The sequence below is a fragment of the Gallinula chloropus genome (genome assembly GCF_964237585.1).
Source record: "Gallinula chloropus genome assembly, chromosome: 1".
NCBI lineage: Eukaryota > Metazoa > Chordata > Aves > Gruiformes > Rallidae > Gallinula > Gallinula chloropus.
The window spans coordinates 128,363,397-128,380,775 of record NC_140085.1 but is presented as its reverse complement, the minus strand read 5'-3'; positions in this window follow the sequence as shown (position 1 = coordinate 128,380,775).

Here is a 17,379-nt window from a genome sequence, read left to right as displayed (position 1 = left end):
AGTATTTTAAGGGATAGTGTGGAGGGTACGTGGAAAAGACTCACCTGGCACCAGAGATAAGACACTGCTGTAGCTAAAAGAGTATCCAGAACCTGTCTAGACAAGCGGTAAGTGATTACAGCCCTGGCGCATGGTTGTGAGCAGTGAGTTATTGTTGGCACAAATACCTGCACTTGGAAACTCAGTAGGTGGAAGAGGAAGAATAAAGGGTGGCCCAGTTTAAAGCCTCCAAGGGAAGAAGTTTGATAGCAGCAGCAGTTAGAGCAGTATTTTTCACCTAACTATTTGGATACGAGCTCTTTTCACAAGTGGTTTCACCTTGTGATACTTGGGAGTGGGAAGGGGAAAGACAGACCATTGCAAGCAAGCTGCCAAGGAAAGCAGAATAATTCATTAAAGGGCGAAATTAGCAGAACTTTTTTCCACACTGGCACATATTAATGATGTCCTCCTTCTGGTCAGACTGGCTACCCTGGCAGACATTAAAGCCAAGACCACCAGGAAATGCAGAGCAAGGGAGAGTCAGCAAAAATCGCAGATGTGAGAGGAAACCCTGGAAGCCCTACCCCTGCTCAGCATGTCAGCGGGGACAGGGTGATGTCCCAGCTTGCCCAGGCTGATTAAGCGTGGGAGAGGAGACCTTGACACCAGCAGCCAGACTTCCTCAGCCACTGACCTGGCCTGAAGGCCTACAGGTCTGAAGAACCATATATGCAGAAAAGCACTGTTCCTTTCCAGACAGTCCTTCAGTCAGCTTTGGTTCTCATTTGAAGAGTGAAGGCTAAAATGCTAACATTTCTTTAGGAAACTAGGATCTTGGTGTCTGCATCTGTGCCTGCTTGTCTTTTGTTTGTATGTCTCTTCCCTAACCTTTTGTTGGCCCGTTGGCCAATTTTGATTTAATAAGACAAGCAAAAAGAAGTCTAAAAGATATTAAGTTCCTACGCATTTCCAGAAAATAAGGTGTGGGTGGAAGAGAAAGACCTCATTAATGCTGCCTGTAAGGGAAAGGCTGTTGAACAAACTCCCACCTCTTTAGAAACCAGATTGCACATGAGAGAGAGAGAAAGCAAGTAGTTATGAATATCTCAAGTGTGGGAAAGTCTTCACTGAGTCTTCACACCTTGGTAGGCTGCAGAGGACCCAGACACAAAGCCCAGAGCCACAGGAATCCAAACTTGATTTTTTCATATGTTTTGACATTCAGTCTTACCATTTGGGATAATTCAATCTTTTTTCGTTTCGTGACCTGAAATGAGAAAGGGACTGGGTGTGTTTGTGCTTGGGGTCTAGGTGTGCACATCTGTGAGCAAACATAAGGCTTCATACAAAAGTTTTCCTTTGAAACACACCTCAAATAACACACAAAATTACTCATGTATTTTTAACTGTCCTGAGCCCAGGGAATTGCTGATAATTGATGGCCATTGATAAAATTGATGTAGCCCTGGCCTAGTTGTGGCCTGTATTATGTGGGCAGCGAAACAGCTTACAGGAAAGGAAAGGGAGCATTTGATCAAATAGCAGCCAAATTCTTATCAACTTCTTCACCACTAATATGGTTTTAATTTTTATTTTGTTATATGTTATTGTGTTGCATTCTCTATGGTCTCTGAATGGATCTCCAGCAGGTACAGGGACTCAGGCCTTCACTTTTCTCGGCAGAAAATCTACAATTTCCCTCAAGTTCAAGCCTCAATTCTCACAATGCTACAGTACTCTGAATGTATGAAGGTCTTTGAGTTGTCATGTAGGAGCTACAGCAACCAGCTGGAGACAATGACCCAAAGCAGCTTTTCAAATATCTAGGGGTTTTATCTTACTTTTCTTTTAATCTTAATTTCTACAGAAGCAAATTAGCCTGAGTTTCTTCCTACCCACACCAAGTGGACAGTAACAGTCACATGATGCACAACCAAGAGACAGTCACTGGATTTCATGTTGGCCAAGAAGGAACTTTCCTAATGACCACTGATGAAGAGAGTCTGGAAAGTTTCTGCTGCCTCCCTTGTGACATGTAGAGGACAGGCCTTATAAGGAACGGCTGAGGGAACGGGAGTTGTTTAGCCTGAAGAAAAGAAGTCTAAGGGGAGACCTTATCCCTGTCTGCAACTACCTGAAAGGAAGTTGTAGCCAGGTGGGTGTTGGCCTCTTCTCCCAAGTAACAAGTGATAGGACAAGAGGAAATGGCCTCAAGTTGTGCAAAGGAAGGTTCAGATTGGATATTAGGAAAAATTTCTCCAATGAAAGGGTTGTCAAGCATTGGACCAGGCTGCCCATGGAAATGGTTGAGTCCCCATCCCTGGAGTTATTTAAAAGACATGTAGCTATGGTGCTTATGGACATGGTTTAGTCGTGGGCTTGGCAGTTCTAGGTTAGTGGCTGATGATCTTAAGGTCTTTTCCAACCTAAATGATTCTATGATCTGAAAACACTTGGAAAGCTGTCATTAGTATTTGCAAAACTCTGGCACAAATGAAGGTTGCTCTGAGTTCAAGTTGCTTATGGCCAAGGGACAAGCTTTCACAGTTTGTTTGGGTGGCAAGTTCATATATCGGGGATCATGGCCAGCCCCCAGGAGGAAAGTTGTCTGAAAGCTGCATGGCACTTTGGTTTTTCAGGAAAAGGGCAAAAAGCTAAGGATCTCAAGGAGCCCAGCTTGATTCAGTAGAGAGAAACCCTTTTTGGGATTTTCTTCAGCTGCCCCTACAGGACATCTGGGTTCTGTTCTCTGCTCTTGTTCCCATGAGAAGGTCCTAACCACTAAGTAAAAACATATTCTGGATTCACAAAATGTTAGATTGCTTGAGGGTGGAAGGAAAATCATCCAGCCCAACCCTGTGCTCAGAGTAGGGTCAACAAGAGATAGATGCTCAGGGCTGTGTCCAGTCAGGTTTTGAGTCTCCATCCTTGGAGACTCTACAACCTCCCTGGGAAACCTGTGCCATTGCTAGATCACCCTCACAGTAAAAAAAAAAAAAAAAAAAAAAACAACTTTAAATGGAATTTCCTGACATTTCAGTTTGTGCCCCTCATCCTGTCACTGGGCACCAAGAAGAATCTGTTTCCATCTTTTTTATACCTCCCATTAGGTTTTTAGACACATTAATGAGGTCCACCCTCAGCCTTCTCTTCTCCAGGTGGAGCATACCCAGCTCTCTCAGCCTGCCCTCATATGTCAGATACTCCAGCACCTTAATCATCTGCACAGCCCTTTCCTGAACTCTCTTCATTCGATCCATGTCTCTCTTGTACTGGGGAGCCCAGAGCTGGACCCAGTACTCCAGGTGTGGCCTCACCACTAATGAGCAGAGGGGAAGGATCACTTCCCTTGACTTGGTGTCAATATTTTGTCTGATGCAGCCCAGGACACCGCTGGCCTTCTTTGCACAAGGCCATGTTGCTGGCAAATGTTCGTGTTCAATCTGGTGTCCAGCAGCACCCCCAATTCCTTCACTGCAAACCTTCTTTCTAGCCAGTGTGCACTGGTACACCTGAGGCCCAGGGGCAGGGCCTGGCCTTCCCCTTTGCTGAACTTCATGAGGTTCCTGTCAGCAAGTAAACTCCAACCTAAGGTCCCTCCAAAGGGCAGCACAAACCTGTGGTGCATCAACCGCTGCTCCTGATTTTGTAGTGTCTGCAAACGGGCTACACTTGGATACAGATGCCCCCTTCTTGAAGCAATTCCAATTTCATCAGTCAATCATCTGAAAGCACTGGAAAAGTCTCTCTCAGTATTTACCTGTCTTTTAGCAGAAAAGCAGGAGTTCTGCCATGGGGCACTTTTCTTTGTAAAGTTCAACATTAAAAGAAGCAGTGCTACTATAAAACCTCTATCAACTGATTTAATAAAAGATGCCATCTCTCCCTAAAATGTCACATCTCTTATTAGACAAAAATGGTTGCTGTGAGTACTACTGCTATTGCTACTATAAAATTTCAATCTTCTTATTTGGGCTTTAAGGGTAGGTTTTATGGATGCTTTACCGGTAGTTAAAAATCCCCTGTCTCTTACCTCTGTGTACTTGAATAGATTGTCTCATATATTCTCTTAAATTATTATTAACCACATTTATGACCTGAAGATTTAAGCCTTCATTTGAGGGATCCATACAGAGAGTAAGGAAGTACACACTGTTGTAAGAGCACATTGCTGAGCTGTCTACTTCTTCCATTAATCATGGCACCAAAGGAAAGGTCTCCACCAACACAACTCCACCAGTTCTCACCAGGCAGCAATCTCCCTTTAACATCCAAAAGGCACTTCTTATATAACGACACCAGGTAATTAAATAAGCAGAGAAGTGTATGTCTATGGAGAAGCCTACAGAGATTGTTCAGTCCCAGGCACAAGTGTGAGAATTTTTTCCCCCCCTCTAATTAGTATTGAAGCTAATTTCCTCCTTAACTCTTTATCTTACTGCTCATTTGAATTTCTCAGAAGCACATTCATTCTGGGTCTAAGCAAAGCTGTGTTTCAAATGCTTGCACCTTTGCTGATGTTCGGATTAGATCTCCTTGTGGAGCAGAGTTCCCCGGGACAGCTCTGCTTAGCAGGACGCAGGGCTTGGTATTTGTGTGAATCAATCCAGACCATTTCAGGGTCACTTTTAGCAAAGGAAAGCCTGCCTGTTAAGACCAGATAAGAGTGAGGTCATTGATTTATTTTTTCTTCATTATCTGGCAAGGTTTCAGTGGAAGCCTAAACTCATTATCTCTGTGGAAATACAAACATAAGTTGGTCCCTTGAAGCAAGTTAATTTAGTTTGAAAACAGTTAGGGAGTTACCTTCTGAATTCAATTAGCTAATAACTCCTGATGGGTAAAGGTCACAGAAGATCAAGGCACCGTGCTGGTTTAAGTTAAATGCAATTCCAGTTAATATCAGAGCAGCTCTTTTCCTCTTCCAACTGAATCATGGCCACAGCTTCTGGCCACCAAATTCTCCATCAATAAGACCAACAAATTTATGCCGGAAAGGAACACCTTCAGGGATGAGAACAACAGCAGTACCTTGGTGCCACAGCTCCTTCATAGTCTTCCCTTTGTACAGGAAGGAAATCAGCAGGGTAAGACCTTGCCCCTTCCAACCACACAGGTTAAAGCCCCTCTACTCACCTATATTAATCAGAATATGGTGTACATCAAAATCCCAACCCCTCTCTGCAGCAAAGTTGCAGCCAAACACAGGATCCATCTCATATTCCCCAATGTAGAGACGTTTCTTACAAGGATTTCTGCCTGTGTTTCTGCAGAAGATACAACAGTTCTGGATCATTCATGGGCCACCATCCACAGAGCCCGTTTCAGGATGGGCTGGGAAAACATTTCCAACTTAATGGCCAAGTTAGAAAATAACACCACGATAGAATCACTGATAGGCTTGGTCACAGCATAATAACTGTTGGTATCGCTATAATGGAGGGGAAGTCAAACGGCACAAGGGCGGCACACTGTAATTGTTCTCTCAAGGAAACACCGGGCTCTGAACTACACTGGACAACCACGAGCTACAAGCAGCTCCCTCTTAGAGAAACAATTTTTCATGCTACAACCTGAAAGCAAATTTCTTACCAGCATTACCTCAGGTCATTAGCTGGATTGTAATTCTTGTGTTTTTCCAAACTGATTTCCACCTTAATTTCATTCTGAGCACCTGATTAAATTTACCCTCCCTGAAGAAGCAGACATTCAATTTAACTCCAGCTCGACATTATCCTCATACCAGAATACAGTTCTCGTGGTTGCACTTTTAGCTATAGAGTAATTTTGTTACGGTTTTAAAGTGGCATTCTCTAGCCAATGACAATATATTGGCTTGTTCCTGCCTGTCCGTGTTATACCCAGAAAACAGAACAATAAACTGTACAAAGCAAAAGGTGGAGCAGTAACTCTTCAGAGAACTACAAAACATTGAATTACGGGGCACGGAAAGCTGTGTGTACCATGATCAACACCCTTTACCTGTCCCCAAGTGATCCTTTTCAGCCCACCAAGATGCTCCACAGGCTAACATGTGAGGTGCAGCAGCTGTATTCATTTTACTTCCTTGTCCTACAAGGAACAAAACTCAACACCCAAAAGCACGGGTGTCTCTTTGGTTCATTACAGTAGTCCCTAGGGCTCTCCCTTCCTCAGGTGCCTGGATCAATATGACCTTCTGGATACTTCAAGCCTTGAGATCCTGTGGGTGCCCAGGGTATTTTATATGCCTTTCTCCCAGACTGATTCCTCATAAAAACATTATGAAGAAGAATTATATTGGACCAGATCAAAAGTCCATTTAGTCCAGCATCCCACGGCTGGCAGGAGCCAGCAGCAGATACCAAGGGAAACAAATTTAAGAAGGTGTCACCACGTAGGCATTCTCTCCACTCCTTCCTACCGGCATCCAGCAGCGTGCCACACGGGCACATCCCCCGGCAGGCATGTCATCTTGCTGCCTAATAACCCCTGATGGATTATTTTTTTTCCCATTAATTTACCTGATTGGTTTTGGGCCCATCTGACCTCCTGACACCAGGCGGATGCCGTGAGGCTGGTTGCAGTTTAATCACACACCGCAAGGACCAAGTCCTTTGGTGGTGTTTGCTTAAGCCACCACCTGGTAATTCCACCTGCTGTCCCTTGGTCTTGTTCTGGGAGAAACGCAAATAATCATTTGCTACTTATTTTCTCCGTGCCACTCATGATTTTAAAGACCGCTGTCGCATGCCTTTCCACCTTCTCTTTTCCACTCCAAAGAGTCTATTTAATCAATCTCAATTCAGAAGCCATTCTCTGTTTCTGAAAACCCCTGTCAGGTTTCTCTGTCCCTCTCGGGCTCTGCTATACCCCTTTTTTAGACAAGGAGACCAGGACAGTGCACAGTAATCAAGAGGTGAATGCACAGCCCAATTATTATTTTGTTTTCTGTGTCTTCCCAAGCAATTTCTGACAATCTATTTGCTTTTTTTTTTTTTTCTTTTGAGCATTGCTCTGCCCTCAGATAGCATTTCCTGGAATTACTGACAGCCACTCTGAGCTGCATTCCCTGAGTGGTAAAAGGTAGTTTAAAGCCCATCTTCAGTGCCATACAGTTGGGTTATTTTTTCCCATGTGCATTATTTTGTGCGTATTGGCACGGAGCGTGGGCTGCCGTTTTACTGCAGTGTCACTCGGTATCATGAGATTCTTCCATAGTTTTACATTTTCCTATCCTGAATAATTCAGTTAAAGAAACATCCAGCACGTTGCTATTTAGCACATTTTCCAGACCACTTATGAATACGCTAGACATGGCAGATCTTAGTGCAGATCCCTGCAGGATTCCACTTGTTATCTCCCACTGAAATACCTGACCATCTATTCCTACCTCTCACACTGGTTCCACAGGGGATCTTCCCTTTCATCCTGATACAGTTTTGCTTCTTAAGGGTCTTCCCACTGAGGAGCTTATCAAAAGCCTTTGGAAAATCTGAGCACAGCGTTCCAACCAAATCACCCTGACCCGCACGCGAGCCTGCGCTTCAGGCGAACCGCAGCGGTTTTCTCTCAGACGCCATTTCTCGTGGCAGAAACCACACAGCCATCTTTCCAAAGTCCTTTTTAAAGACTGCTGTCAAATTGACATTTTCCCTTTACGTGGTCCTTTAGTACAGTGGATCTGGGGCGGGGGGGAGGGGGCGGGGTGGGGGGGAAGGTAAGGGTGTGGGGGTTCCTGCTCTGCTACTGAAGGTCGGGCTGATGTTGCAATGACCAAAAGTCCCTCCAGCCCTCACCATGCAAATGAGGCTCTTCTGAACGACACCAAGCACCACTTCTTCTCCCAGAGATTCCCTGTTTAGTGACTTCAGCAAGCAGTCACTCATGCTGCTTACAATGGCAGTCTCCCTCCCCATCACAGTGCTTTCCCCACTAACACCCCTGGGTTTTTTCCTTCAGCTGCTCAGTTCTGTGTATTGGTTCCACTCCTTTAATGCCCAAATCAATCCTCGCTGAATAACCTTCCCCCCAGCAGCCAAACCTCTCCTGCAGCCAGACTGCACTTCCCTTGCATGCCCAGGACTTCCCAGAGCTTACCTAGAGGGCTGGGGATCTGCTTTGGTAGGGGTGAGGCTTCTGCCTTTGTCCTCTTCATTCAGCCACACCTGATGAACGTTACACAACAGAAATGTGCCTTACAAAGGGTTAATAAAACCCCAATTTGCAATTCATATGGTTTGCCCAGTGATGAAAATTTTGAACCCACACAACCATGCTAGCTCTTCCCTTTACAATTCTAGGTTATGGCTACTCAGCTAGAGCCTGAAACATTAAGTTAATGCCAGTGACAAAATTCCTCTAACAACATCTGGAGCTATCAACAGGTCTGGTAGTTACTCCAAATTTCCTTATTTTTATGTTAACAGGCTTATTTTATTCTTATTCCTTGTCAGATTTTTCCTTCAACACCTTGCAAAATATAATTGCTCAAGTTTCAGTGGCAACTTAGGTTTTCAGAATACAGCACAAGTTCTTAGAACTTTATACATGCAATCAGTAAAAAATCCACCAGGATCTTAGGCACTGCTTTGCATGTATGAGGTGCTATGTGTAAAAGAATTCAATCAGAAAATTCATTACAAAATGTGAGAAATGGCCCAGAACCTCCGGTCTAGTGGATGCAGAAGTTTATGAACTGGTGTAAAGGGAAAATTGTTTCCAGAAGGCATCAAACAGATAAGACAGCAGAGATTAAGACTTCCAGACAAGAAATCAGAAAACAGACCACACAGTGATGCCCCCAAATATGCCATTATAATTCAAGATGCCAATGCTCTAGTTAACAGGTGGATCTGTATCCACTCATGTGAAGCAAGACTGGGGATTAAAAATGTCCCTATCCCTGAAAACAGATATTATGGAATATGATAATGAAGTATTCTCCACTGAAGAGGTAAAACCTTTCAGTGGAAGAAAAATAACCCATTCCTGGCCCAGCTGTTCTGAAGTATTTAACCATGGCAGCTGGGTGTATGTGGCAGAGTAACACCAGACTCCTCCTGGTCATGCCCCAAATCCCCTTTTCTTCAACTGGCCTCTGAAAATGACCTTGACCCAGCTCCATCTTCCAGCAGCAGTTGCCTACTGGAGAAGGGAGGCTGGAAGGAGCTGCTGACCTCTCCTTCAGCCAACCCACAGCATAAAAAGGCTGTGGGCACAGCAGATGCTATGCAGCTGCTCAGAATTCCAGGCATTCTGCCTTACTGCCACTTTGCGTGAGAGCCAAGACCAAATCTGACCCAGGGCAAAAGGAGGAAACCTTCAGCCTATGCTGCACTTCTGCCTTCAGCTGCCCAATGGCTCACAATAACATGAAAACTCATTCTTCATTTAAAACAAATTACAGTTCTGGGGCTCCATGGAAGCACAGACATGTGAACCTTACCTGCACATGAGGACCCAGACAGCTCCAAAGATCTGCGAGTCTCTTATTATTATTCATAGAATCATAGAGTGCTTTGTGTTGAAAGGGACCTGAAAGATCATTTAGTTCCAGCCCCCTTGCCATGGGCAGGGACACCCTCCAATAGATCAGGTTGCCCAAAGCCATATCCAATGTGGCCTTAAACACTTCCAGGGATTGGGCTTCCACAGCTTCTCTGGGCAGCCTGTGCCAGGGCCTCACCACCCGCATAGTAAAGAATTTCTACCTAACATCTGACCTAACCCTGCCCTCTTTCAGCTTGAAGCCATTACCTCTTGTCCTGTCACTACACTCCCTGGTGAACAGTTCCTCTTCCCACATTACTGTAGGATCCCTTTAAGTATGGGTAGGCCATAATTAGGTCTCTCAGGACCCTTCTCTTCTCCAGGCTGAACAAGCCCAACTCTCGCAGCCCGTTTTCATAGGAGAGGTGCTCCAGCCCTGATGATCTTCATGACCCTTCTCTGGACTCGCTCCAACAGCTCCATGTCTTTCCTGTACTAGGAACTCCAGAGCTGGACAGAGTACTCCAGGTGAAGTTACTGTTACAGCTTCCCATCTCCCAACCTTTTAGCATCTGGATTTGGCAACACTGAACAAAAGCTCATGGCATGGGGCTCGTCACTTCCATTCTTCTAGGCGAGGGGCTATTAGGTACCACTGGGAGTGGAGAAAACGACATCCTCCCCTGGCCAGCCCAGAGGCAGACCACTGCTACCCAGCAAAGGTCATGCTCTGCAGTTGTGAGAACACTGCTGTCACCAACAGCAGGCTTCACACCAGACACATTCAGGCTAAAAGCAAAATCTTTACAGCTTCCAACAGACAGACAGCCTCTGTAGCTACAGACAGGGCAGGCTCGTGTTTTCTTTGAGTGGGTGCAGAAGGATTTAGCACATTTCTGACCAGGCCACATTTTCTCACATGGAGCCTGCTGCTTGTACTCTATTTGCCATTTTTCAAAAAAAAACCCCCAAAACCCTTGATGAGGAAGGACATACCCAGGGTTGCTGGTCTTTTCCATCCCTCCCTCCTGGAACAACAATCCTGCAATGGCTTTCCCGCCCTCACTACAGGCACCCAGGAGCACGGACATAGGAAAGTGGGTGTACTGAAGCATGAAGTGGTGCAGGATTATAATAAGCTACTGACCCTTAACAAATAATTTGGTAAATATAAACAGTGGTTACCTATGGTGACCTATTCAAACATGCCCAGGCGCCTGGCACAGCAAGCGGCTGATTTGCAAGGCGTAGAGCCGCTGCCTGGGGAGGAACCGAGCACGGAGCCCCGGGCACAGCCAAGTCTGTTCAGTGTCAATGCCAACTTGCCACTGATGTTTCTGGCTGTAGCCATGGTTTTCCAGTAAGCAAACTGGCCTTACGGGTAGTAAAAACGAAATCACCGAAGAGATTAATGAGCTGTTTTTTAAAATTAGTTATTCTTTGCTAAAGTTAGAGGCTCCAGTCTGTTGGTAACGTGGCTGCAGACTTGCCAGGACAAAAAAACGTTATGTCAGCCCTCTAAGAAATGGCAGCAAACGTGGCAAATGACCTTGAAGTCTGCTTTCCTACCGGATGATCAAGAGATATGGAATCTGACTTCTCTTTTTCTCTTTTTTTTTTTTAAAGTGCTGCTTGTTCCATTTCCATTAAAAATACCATCTGGCAGAAATCTTATCTCAGAAATCAACACCCAGGTCTAAGAGAGGAACTCTGCCCCACAAGCTATTCTGTGTTATCAGCTTTCTTAACTGGGAACTCCAGCTCGCTCAGCCAACTTTTCATAACAGCTATTTCAAAGCGTAGGCCTGGGGAATAATTCTATGTAACAGCTAGCTGTGCAGCAGGTCAACACTTATTTTATTTATCTCAGCAATACTTCTCATCTTCAAAATCCTGGAAAGTTTTGAAATCTTTTTAAAAATAGGGGCAATTATTTAGCAGCGCCTCCCACCCAGCGAATGGCAGAGACGACACAGATTTTGACAAGACTCCTGAGTGGCTCAGATGTACCCATCCCCATGTCGGGGGATGGTCTTTGCTGCCTTGAACCACATGGGGAGCAGCCCTCAGCATTAACAGGAACCATGCACGTGCCGAACTGCTCTTTTGTTTTCAGACTACCATTAATCAACCCATTCCCTTTTTCATCACTTTAGACTCCATACTGAAGAAAGCAGTCGGTGTATTTCGGTTTTCACCCTTGTGTTGTGATTTAAGTGTGTAAGTTGCATGCTGTGCTTTATTTTAGGCTTTGAGAGCAGCAGATGCAAGAAATTCAGCTGCATTCCACTGGGTTAGTATCTCCTCAACATTTTCCTCCATAGTTTGGTTCTGTAACAGCAAATGGGTTTGTAGGGTATAAGCATATAAATGCTTCACACATCAGTAGTTTACCTTAAGTGAACTATCTTGAGTATATATAGCGTCATGAAATCCTTTATGCTTTCACTTAGGAGTTTGTAAACTTGCAAGCTTTTCTAAACTTCTAGGAATGACACCTTTCTCAAGAAAAAGTAAGCATGGGATGATAAATAAAACCCTCAGCTATCAACAATGGTTTTTTTTTTTCCTTTAATTATGGGAAAACAACAGTACTCTATTTCTAGTTTAGATGTTGTAGATCAAATGCTGGCTCTTGCACAGAGGCACAGCTTCACAGGGTCCATTGGAAAGTTGATGATCCAGAGAAGGAGCTTTGACTCAAACAGGGGTTAGGTTAGTATTGACCTATATTAACGTATAGTTTACTACCAACACAACTTATATGCTAAATTAGACTACAGGAGCTAAACAAAGGAGACTCAAGACATACACCTGTGGTCTGGGCAACACAAATATTAGATCTATTTCACTTCCAATGACTAAGAAGTTTTGCTTTGCAAGGAAACCTCTAGGTCCCTCCATTAGCCCAAGCAGACAAGCTAAAACAGCTGAATCTCTGAAATGTATGCAAAATGGAATTGGGACATAATGCTACCACAACAAGCAAACAAAATTACAGTCTTGATTTATTTGCAGCAGTTCTAAACAGATCATGGAGATTTCTGAAGCAGCAGAGAAGAACAAGGGCCTGTACACTCATTTTATAAAAGTAGAAGTGATAGCTTTCTGGGCTGCAGAAAGCTGTGTGTAGCTAGCAAAAAAGGAAGCAGAAACAAAAATCCAATATTGGTCTCAGTACTCCATAGGAACCATGTTGAAACTTACCTTCTGTTACAAAAGTTCACCTCTTTCAACACAAGATTTATTGTCGTTTCTTTTCTTATTTCATCTTCCTTTTTAAGAGACTACTCTAGCATCCCCAGCATCTTCACTCTCAGAGGCGGAATAGGGAAAACTTCTTACTGAAAAATTATACAAGGTTGATTACCTTAATTGTTGTAACAAGTTCACAGGAACTGGAGTTGTTTATGAGTCTTGAATATAGATTTCACCTACATAAATGCATGCCCTATAACTGTGGACCTTGTACTTTAGGGAAAAAAAAAGAAAAACAATAAAAAGCACTTCTGGTAAGAGTTCCTCGGATTTTAGGAAATTTCAAGCACTTGGAGAATACAGAACTTCAATTTTCTTTAATCGGTATAACAGCATCTTACTGCCACCTAGTGAGCAATGGAAAAGCAACTAACATCAAGGTGCATGGCTATTGCTGCTCAAAAGCCATTTTTCCCTTTCACAAGTCCAAACAGAATAGACAAGCAAATTTACATATGGAACACTGCTAGACAGTAGATGATACGAAAAGCTTTTTAAGGAGAAACTGAAGAGGGGAAGGCAGGAGAGGAGCTGACAATTTTTAAGACGATATTATCCCAGTACCATGGGAAAACAGCTTCCTCTCCTCCACAGACTTTGATGTGATCACCCATGCTTCAGGTGGTAGGGGCTACTTTTTCGGCAACAACTAAACATTTCATTTCCCTCCACTTAGCCCATGTGCAAGGCAGCTAGCTCACCCATAAGCTCAAGCAAGGCTTTAGCAACCATCCCACCAAAGACAGCAACACCTGTCTCTCTTCCAGGTTAAGAGAATATGAAATTGGGTCACCATGGGGTTTCTTTCCATCCATGAGGCTGTGGCGCAGGTGCCTGCAAGTGCAGGACACAGCTTCATTTTTTGTCTGAGCTGAGGTGCCAAATTTTCCACCTTTTCCCAAAGGCTGACTGAGCTTCAGACTTAGAACAGAGCAGGCTAGTCTCAGTTCAGACCCAAGAAGACAGAACCAAAGAGGGGAACGAACGTGCAGGAGCCTGTGAACCCCTGTGAATGACCTTGATGGAGACCACTACATTTGACACGGTGGGGTCACTACTCTGCAGGTGAAGGTGTCTCTTGGTTGGGTTGGCAACACCACACAAAAATAGCTAGGTTATTTTGGCTGGCAAGCTCCTAGCTGTGACCGCCTCCGGGCACATTAACAGCATGCTGCCAAGGGCAGGTCCAGACCTCCCTTGTTTTGCCCGTGCAATACCTCAACTGTCCTTCACAGTACACTGCCTTGTAGAGGACAGCATATGTCTAACAGGTGCTGCTCAGCTTTGATTTTCTCTGTCCTCACTTGTTGGTTCAACTGCTCAAAAACTGTGCTAATGCTGAGAGACTTTTTGGGCACATCCTTTGAGTCGGTGCCTTATTAGGCCGAGAAGGTGGTTTCACAATATTTGCTTATATTCCCAAACTGGTAGATTCCAGCAGCACTTACAGAGGCAGAAGACAGACTTTAGGAACCAAAATCCCCCATCAGAAAGTGACTAGCAGTGTCGATCACCTTTTTTTCCACGCTCAGTCAAACACATTAATAACATGCTGGGTCCTGTTCCTATCACACAGGCCCCGCAGGGCTTCTGACACCGATGCCTCAAGAAGCAAAGGCAGCTGGAGAAGAAAGGGAAAGAAATGAAGCAGAACTTGTCTATGGTAGGTGTGTTTGCAGAGGAAAAACTTGAATTCATCTCCAAACACACGCATATTCCCCAAAGCCAGGATACAGGAATAAATCTTTCAATGACACCTCTACACTACCGAGTAGCAGATTTTAAGGTGTTTCCGCAGCCGTACGGCTTCAGCCAGCTGACGGTATCAGCAGCAGTTGGAAGCTAACTGCTTCAGGATGACGTTCCGCTCAAAGCAAATGGCACCACCCAGCACTTGGGGTACATGTTTGCTTCCAGGCCCCTCCCCAGCCAGCGTACACACAGCTGACCCCACCAGACTAACCTTACCAAGAGACAAAAGAGATGACGTCTCTAATTGGTAATTTTAGTTAGGGTCATCCTGACCCAATACCACTAGCAAACCCGATGTTTTCTACCCTCCTTTCTCCAGCAAAGTTTTTTTTACATTTACACTATAGCTTTTGTCACACATGCCAAGCAATATATTTGTTAAAATGTCCCTGTAAACCAGGACTTGGATAAAACCAACTGCTAGTTTCACCAGCACGATACTGAACATCTGCTCCATCTGTCCCAGAAAATGGCAACAGGCATCTTGCTACAGTATCAACTGCATTTGTTTTTTCCAATATATTTTTATATTAGGTCATTTACATGATAGTGAGGTATTTTATTACTGCAAGCAAGGACAGAACCTACATAACCATTTCTAAACCGCTTTGGTAACCTAAATCACTCCCTGCTTTGGTAACTTTGGTGCCACCATGGCAATGACACCCTGCCATGATCAAACCCTTTGCCAAAACTGCACCATCCTGGTGGGCCTGAATGTGGCACAACACGCAGGAACAAGGCTTGTAATGCGCTGCAGGAAAGGAAGGATTTAGGAGCTTTCCCTTTGCACATGGTAAACCCTACCAACTTCAGAAGAGCATACTGTTCCTCTGCTTACATATTAACAGCATCACTTAGTTTTGTCAATTTAAACACAAAAATCAGCATTCAGTTCTAAGTATGTAATCACTGAGCAAGGAAAGAAGGCTGCCCGTGTTCTCCATCTGGACACCGAAGAGTGATACATATTTGGATTTCATCTTGGATTTCATTTACTTTTATTTTTCATTTTTTAATCACTTGCACAAGTCTTGTTAGTACAGCAGCAGCCAGAAAGTGTTTCTTGTTGCTCTTTTGAACTCTGTTCCGTGCCTATATATATTTAATGATGTATGAAACTCAAATTAGTGCTATTTAACTAACATTAAATTCTGCAGATAAAAGCCATTTTTGTCCTTCAGCATTTTCTGCACTCACAAGAGGCCTGATTCTTTTCTAGATTTACTGCAGTGATTTTACTGGTTTTCTCTCTCATTTATAGGTATTTGGGAGTATCTTTCAACTGAGGGATGTCAGCGTTACGTGGAGTGCATACCTCTCAACTGCTCCTCTTTTTTTCAGCTTCATTATATGAGTGCTTTTCAAATAGCTGCCATTTCCTCTGGCTCAAAACACCAGCAAAAAGAGAAGAGTAGGGACAACCAACACAACTTTCTCTGTGAACTCGCAGAGGCTGTGACTGTCACTCTCCTTACAAGCAGCGAGAATGAGGAAAGCTCAGTATTGAATTCAGTACTACTAGAGTTGGATCATGTAGGACAGCAAAATCTGTCAACACATTTTAGCAAGCTCAAAAGTACGGCACGCCTGAATCTGAAATCAGTGGGAGTACAGAGATTGCTGAAGTGTTTTTTTCCACTGGAGCCAAGGTGCTTAACATGAACAGGTTGCCTAGAGGCATGGTGGAGATCCCATCCCTGGAGACATTCAAGGTCAGGCTGGATGGGGCTCTGAGCAACCTGATCTAGTGAAGATGGCCCTGCTTACTGCAGGGGGGTTGGACTAGATGACCTTTAAATTTCCCTTCCAACCTTACATGTTCTGTGATTCTATGAGCATACGTGTTTTGCTCATCCTCCCTTTAATGACAAGTCCTTGGTATGGGAGGGCAGTTAAACAGCAGCACTGAAAAGAATATCAGATTTTATCCTGTTTCCAACAGTTTAGGAAGTATAATCAGAGACTCACTGTGAAAAAACAGGACAAGCGATCTCATGTGCCATCAAGTCCATCATTCCCCCTGCAGACAGTCATTTAATACAATTTTTTATAATTTCACACAGGCTGATCAAGCCCAATAGCTATGTAGGTATTTTGCTTCCACAGCTGTCAGGGGGCTGTTCCAGAGCCTTACCCTTCTGATCCTCGGCAATCTTCAGTCCCTTCAGGTGGGCAAATGTGCTCAAGTAAGATTATTACTCTGACAGTAACAGTATGAATGGCATTTTACAAGCATGATATCTAACTTGTAGAACCCAGACTGGAACATAAACACAAACTTGACAAGAGGTAGGCAAGGAAAGGAACTCCTTCTGCAGAGGAGTTACAGCTTCAGGAGAAAGGAACACTAAAATTACAGGTTAAGAAATGCAAGCATGCCTCCAAGGTCTTGTTTTTCCCCATTCTGTAAATTTCATTTTGTTAAATACCTTTTAAAAGGGTGGATTCTGTTGTAGGAGATCAGAAAAATAGCAGGATTTGTTCAAGACACAATATACAATGACAATCCCTTTCTTCTTTAACAAAGCCTGTATTCTTTGAAAATAGCCCTGTGTATTTTCTTTTGGCTTTGATATTTAAGGGCCTGCTCTGCATCATTTTTAAAAGAGAGGAACTGTATTGTCCATTCTGGCATGGGCACCATGCTCTTCTGAAGGTCCATTTATCCCAAATCGTCTGCAGAGACAGAATGCAATGCAGATGTTCCTCTGATAAGAGCCTGACATCATCAGTCACTTTTTTACAGAACCACCAGTTTTCCCAGGGTATGGCATCCACAGAGCTCTGTGTGCAAATGGTCAATCATCCCATTTTTTACAAGAGAGAGCTCCAGCTCCCTCACATCTTAATTTTTAAGGATCCTGGTTATAATTTAACTGTCAGACTTGACAGACAACCTGAACCATCTCAGTG